The sequence below is a fragment of the Phoenix dactylifera genome, chromosome 8, assembly GCF_009389715.1.
Source record: "Phoenix dactylifera cultivar Barhee BC4 chromosome 8, palm_55x_up_171113_PBpolish2nd_filt_p, whole genome shotgun sequence".
NCBI lineage: Eukaryota > Viridiplantae > Streptophyta > Magnoliopsida > Arecales > Arecaceae > Phoenix > Phoenix dactylifera.
The window spans coordinates 11341501-11348477 of NC_052399.1; the positions used below are offsets into that span (position 1 = coordinate 11341501).

Below are 6977 nucleotides of genomic sequence, written 5' to 3' on the forward strand. Positions count from 1 at the left end.
CTTGTTTCTCTTCTTTGATTCCTTCCTTGTTAATAGCAGAAACCTTTTTTTTTTTTTAGCTGCTAAGGGATTGAGCATCCTACCACCTTTTTTTTTTTTTGATACTTACTAAGTTCATTCATACAGTTTGGAGAAGCAGTTGATGGATATTGATTGAGTTGAGGGCTACACAGGCAGTTCTAAAGTTGTGACTTTTCTCCTTTAATTCATATAAGCCAGTAATGAAAATACCACAATTCTCTTCTTCACTCTCTGTAACTCCATAGAAAAATTGCTTAGCCCATCAAACTATAATTTATGTGGTTTGTTAACAAAATCATCATAAATATTTCCACCACATGTGTATTTGCACTTCAAATCTTTCCTCCATCTTGATCGAATTTACTTAGCTAGAATTTTTTTTTTCCCTTAAATAAGTGACAAATGCTTTAAACAAATTTTCCATCTTCAACAACTTCGTCCGTAGAAAATGAGCCTTCTTTCCTAGTAAGAGATGAACTTTCAAGTCATCTTGGAAAATTTTAAGCTCGGAAGGTGTAAACTTTCTAAAATTGTTTCTCAATATCCTAATATGTTATATTACGTATCCTTAAATTGCATGAACAATAATCTACCCTATTTTAGCATTGCTAGGTGATTCTGGATTTCACATATCCATAAAAAAAAAATAAAAAAAAATGCATACTTTTATCGTAAGATCTCTATTTAAAAAAAAATCTTCTTCTCTTGTGCTCCTTCCACTAGACGATGATATGTGGAATTATTATGCATAACTTTCACCTTCCTCATGAAACAATTTAAACTTGCTTCTCAGTGGTAAACAAAGGCATTTAATAATTGCCCATCTATTAGAGATGAAACAATTTATTTCAAATCTTAGAAACAGGGATCACTAAATACAACTTATGAAACATCATGTGCTATTGAACATGTTCCCATATCAAACTCTATTGCTGATTCCACTTACATTTCCAATTGAGCCCATATCATCATCATTTTTTTTTTAATATCCAAGCATTTTTTTTTTATATCGTTGCTTCCGATGCATACTAGATCAAGGTTAATCCTCGAGATAATTGCCATATTTGCATCATTGAATTATCATGTAATCATATTCTAAATCCAATTCGAGCTAAGCCAACTCTAAATTTCCTTGATAATTCCATTCTACAATTTGATATTGATTTCTTTTTTTTTTAGAATATTAATTCTATACTCCGATGAATTAAAAGATTTCAAATTAACTTACTCATAAGCACATTCAACCATCCCGAATCTTTTTTTTTTTTGGTTAAACTTATTTAGGCCTCCCACGAAATCACATTAGTATTTCATCAATGGTGATACAAAATCCAAAATCAACTCATAGCCTTGACTTATATATTTTTTTTTGTCAAAACATTAACTAATATTCATTTAATTGATTTATTGCAGGATCATAAACTAGTACACTTTATCCATAGTCGAACATTTGAGCCTCAAATATTTTTCAAGATTGATAATTATTCTCAAAATTTACTAAATGACTTTCAATCAAAATACCAATTCGCATTGTAATTGGAAAACATCTAATATTTCATATTCCAAGTAAACAAAGGAAAAACTCTTAAGTCTCATCCTCAAATATATTTTCTTTCTATATAACAGTTTCATGCATAATTGTCATACATATTTCATTCTCGAAGAATATAAAATCTTTTCTTGTCCAAGCCTTAAACAACTTATGAATGAACCCTATCTTCACATCAAAATAATTAACTACAAACTAGAAGTATTATCCACAGTACCCGATATCAAGTTGATCTTCCAAAATCACTTATATATAAATACACAAACAATCACAATGTACTTTAATATTCCATGGCTAGTACTCCACTTAATATTAGTCAAAATCTAATTTAATCATAATTTAAAAAATTGCTATATTTCTATCACAATCACTAGTGATCTTAAACTTTAAGCTCTCATATATTCCTGTCACATTCCCTATTGCTCTTAAACCTTTGTTCCGATTCCAATTTTGTTACAATCCTCAATGATCTTAAACTTCCAACTTAAAGCCACTTGTGCCACAGTCCTTAGTAGTCTTAAACCTTAAGTTCTTGTATCATTCATATCGCAATCCTAAGTGATCTTAAACCTAGCTTCTGATAGTTTAATTGTCATAATCCCAATGATCTTAAACCTAAGCTCTGATACCACTAAATGTCACGCCCCAAATCCGGATCATGACACGGCCGTGCTATTGCAATCTTATACACACAATAACACGAAGCCACTTAAAATTTCATAACCAAAAATAAATAGTTTCATCTACTAATGTTATAACATTATTCATGAAGTTGGAACAGTACAGAGCTTCTAAAATTTGATTATTACATAACATTTTCAGTTACCCCAACCCTGAATAACACCAAGCTCCCTGCTCCTAGTAGTCTTATTCATCTGTAGGAAAAAAATAGATGAAAAGATATGAGCTACACAACTCAGTAAGTAACCAGGTACTATCTTATTGGATCAAGTACAATTATGCCAATGCAGTGATTAAAAAACCAACAGTTGTAGTAAAATAAAACATTTTATAGATGATATACACAAATCAGGTCATAAAGCAATGCATGTTCCATCCATAAAAGTTCATAATCATGATAATGCAAGTCATATAGAAATATTGCCATTTATCCATACTTTATAAAACATACTCTCAGACGGATGTGCTGCTATGGTCACTATAATCCCGTGACAGGGCCTGTTAATCTTAGTCGACTAATTCTGTTATTCGTTACTAACTTTAACCCGTTGGCAGAGGGCCTGTTATTCTTTGGATGCTAGCTCCAGGGTGTCGACTGGCCTCTATTTCTAGAGGTGATATAGCTATCTGAGAGTTCATAAATCATATTCTTTTTCTTTCATAAATCATAATCTTCATAAATAAGTTTGAAAATGATAAATGGCATTATATAATTTAAAATGCATAAACATGCCTCAAATATCATTTTTCATACAGTCTAACATAATCATAATTTCATAACTCATACACCATCAAATATTCATGAAGGATGCTCTTTAATCAAATTCATGAATTACATGCAATCATATACTTGATCCTAATTTTGAGAAAAATATATCATAACCAATACATTTTTATAATTGTAAATAAACAGTAATTTAAAAACTTTAAGATCAGTGCCAAGGTTACTTACATTGATTCGCTCACGAATCCCTAAGTACAGTTGGGCAACTCCACTGTACCTATTAATATCATATAAAATCAATTATTTGCTATTCTCAACTTTACTATTTATTTTATTTTATCTGATACCAAATGTCACGCCCCCGCCTCTGCGAGGCACGTGAGGCACCTAGTGCCCACGTGGGGGCCACATGAGGGGGGAACACGGGGCTCCCCTGCCAGATATTGTCCGGTTCTGGGGCTTCACGCAAGCGTCCTTCACCCCTCCCCGGTTTTGTTTTCCACCCAAAACGCGTCTGCAGGATTTGGAGTCACCCGCCTCATATGCCCAGGCTCTAGAACGAGTCTTTCCGATGTGGGACTATTGGGCCTCACACCCTTCCCACCATCGGACAAGAGCCATCCTCGGCTCTGATACCAAATGTCACGCCCCAAATCCGGATCATGACACGGCCGTGCTATTGCAATCTTATACACACAATAACACGAAGCCACTTAAAATTTCATAACCAAAAATAAATAGTTTCATCTACTAATGTTATAACATTATTCATGAAGTTGGAACAGTACAGAGCTTCTAAAATTTGATTATTACATAACATTTTCAGTTACCCCAACCCTGAATAACACCAAGCTCCCTTCTCCTAGTAGTCTTATTCATCTGTAGGAAAAAAAATAGATGAAAAGATATGAGCTACACAGCTCAGTAAGTAACCAGGTACTATCTTATTGGATCAAGTACAATTATGCCAATGCAGTGATTAAAAAAACCAACAGTTGTAGTAAAATAAAACATTTTATAGATGATATACACAAATCAGGTCATAAAGCAATGCATGTTCCATCCATAAAAGTTCATAATCATGATAATGCAAGTCATATAGAAATATTGCCATTTATCCATACTTTATAAAACATACTCTCAGACGGATGTGCTGCTATGGTCACTATAATCCCGTGACAGGGCCTGTTAATCTTAGTCGACTAATTCTGTTATTAGTTACCAACTTTAACCCGTTGGCAGAGGGCCTGTTATTCTTTGGATGCTAGCTCCAGGGTGTCGACTGGCCTCTATTTCTAGAGGTGACATAGCTATCTGAGAGTTCATAAATCATATTCTTTTTCTTTCATAAATCATAATCTTCATAAATAAGTTTGAAAATGATAAATGGCATTATATAATTTAAAATGCATAAACATGCCTCAAATATCATTTTTCATACAGTCTAACATAATCATAATTTCATAACTCATACACCATCAAATATTCATGAAGGATGCTCTTTAATCAAATTCATGAATTACATGCAATCATATACTTGATCCTAATTTTAAGAAAAATATATCATAACCAATACATTTTTATAATTGTAAATAAACAGTAATTTAAAAACTTTAAGATCAGTGCCAAGGTTACTTACATTGATTCGCTCACGAATCCCTAAGTACAGTTGGGCAACTCCACTGTACCTATTAATATCATATAAAATCAATTATTTGCTATTCTCAACTTTACTATTTATTTTATTTTATTTTATTATATTTATTTATTATTATTTTATTTTATTTCTTTTCTTTTCTTTTCTTTTTTTTTTCTTTCCTTTCTCTTTTTTTTTCTATTTTCTTTTCTTTTCTTTTCTTTTTCTTTTCTTTTTCCTTCTTTTTCTTTTTCTTTCCTTTTCTTTTCTTCTCTTCCTGTTTCTTCCCGAAGCTTCTCCCTTGCTTTCTTCTTTCTTTTTCTTCTCCTCCTCTTCTCTTCTCCCGACTCCTCCTTCCTCTCTTCTCCATTCTTCTCCCACGAAGGGAGGAGGGCGAGGTCTGCAGGAGCTGAACCATGGCCGGCGGCGTCCATGGCGATCGGCCCTCTCCTTCTTCCCGCGGAGGAGATGCGCACGGGAGAAGAAGAAAAGCCGCGATGGTTGGCCTTCTCCTTCTTCCCTTTTTCTTCTTCTCTTCTTTTCCTTTCACGATTCATTAGATCTCCCCTCTTTTCCCGCGAAGCAAAAGGGGAAGACCTCCATGCCGGATCGCTTGGGAGGTGATCGGCCGAGGCCGACGACGCCCGCGACCGGCCAGCAGCGCCCGCAGGACGGCTGTGGCTGAGCCTGCGACCGCTTCCCGCGATGGATCCGCCGTCGAAGACCATAGGTAAAGCCCTTCCCCTTCCCTTCCTCTTCTTCTTCTTCTTCTTTTCTTTTCTTTTCTTCCTTTTTTTTTTGTAATTGATCTATCCTCCCATGTGGATCGGGAGGAGGAAATGCAGGAAAGAAAACAAGGTGGTCAGGGGCTTACCTGGCTTCGGGGATGAACTGCGACGCCCCTCTCCGGCGACATCAACGTGGGTTCAGAAAACCCTATCGCTGAGGAAGGACGTTCGAAGCTTTTATAGCCCCCGAAAAGTTAGAGGCCGCAACGGCCAATAGGCCTGGCCCACTGGTTTAGCTGTATGCGGGCCGGTTAATGAACTGGGCTCTCACAGATTGAATCAAGTTAAACGGATTAAACGGTTAAACATTGCCACCTCTATTGCAAGAGAAAAAAACATGCAAGGATTTATTGAAATTTTGAATATAGTATTTTAACCAAAAAAAAAAGAATATGGTACACGGCCACTTTTTTAAATAAAATCAATAAATGCGAAGGAGTGGATAACACTAGAATCAAACAAAACATTAGTATATATAGAGATATCTAATAATATCTATTGAAAATCAAATTTTGACTATGACGTGATATGGAACTAAACTAGTAAACAAGATTCATAGCTAACATAAGAGAAAATCTGGAGCATATCCCATAATCCAAACTCTAAGCTACGCCTCAGCATCAAAATGATGATAAGAAAAAATGAAACCATCAACTAACAACCCTCTAACATCTCTATTTGGATTGGGCATATAAATAAAATATTTAAATAAAAAAAGATAGTTCTATGAGTCTATAAAGAAAATAATTGGAATAAGAATACTTGTGTTTGGCATATGAATAATCAAATCAAATGTTTTGGAGCAAGCATTCTTTTATAATGGAAGTGCAATAGCTAGTTTTTAATATAAAATTTTTGAGTAATAAAACAATTTTATAAAAATTCAAAAATATAACTAAGCAATCCTGCTCTCAGTCCTTGTGATTACAGCCATGATGAGGCTTGAAATCATAGTTGGCCTTGTGGTGTAGGTTTGAAATCGTGTTTGGCAATTTTTTGAGTAATAACTCCATTATGACCTTTCTTCCTAAGCATTTGATTTATTTCATCTTTATTTCTTGTTTTTCCCATCTTCTCGCTTGAACCATCTGCATTTCCTTATTGTTGATAACAGATATCTACACTTTTAACGTTTCGATTGATTTAAGGAAATCCTTTCCCTTTGGAAGCGAGAGGATACCTTCCTTGATATGCATGATCTTTTTTCTTTTTATTTTTGGTATTTGCTCCCTAATTTTACGAAAAAGGCAAAATTTTTGCTATTGTATAGATAGGGCTTCCAGGTTCCCCCAACACAACCTGTTGATTTGCTCTAGCCAATCAAGTTCTACTCAAACATAAGTATATTAAAGCTCATTTCAAAGTTAATTGAGCTTATCATTCTTAGGATAGAAATTGATTTTGATTTGAGCCTCAAAGAACTAGCTTGATGGCTGCTTAGGTAGCTAGCCACTCTGGTAGCACCCTGTGGGCTGGTGATGAGGAGTTGCCCCCGACACTCTAAGGTATTTCTATATTTCAAACCCATGACATTCAAGTTACAATAGAGCGATTTTACCATGTTTCATAATTATTGAG

At 34.6% G+C, this 6977-nt stretch overlaps 2 long non-coding RNA genes across 2 annotated transcripts; both read right to left on the reverse strand.

Annotated features, from left to right (window-relative positions):
* Positions 1–1036: 1036 nt before the first annotated feature.
* On the reverse strand, positions 1037–3309 carry LOC120111573. Its single transcript, XR_005512784.1, has 2 exons — positions 3204–3309; positions 1037–2445 (listed from the first exon to the last, which is right to left on the reverse strand). It is a non-coding gene; the product is annotated as an uncharacterized LOC120111573 (long non-coding RNA).
* A 528-nt stretch (positions 3310–3837) lies between these two features.
* Positions 3838–5523, reverse strand: LOC120111778. Its single transcript, XR_005513183.1, has 3 exons — positions 5486–5523; positions 4615–4663; positions 3838–3854 (listed from the first exon to the last, which is right to left on the reverse strand). It is a non-coding gene; the product is annotated as an uncharacterized LOC120111778 (long non-coding RNA).
* Between the last annotated feature and the right edge of the window lie 1454 nt (positions 5524–6977).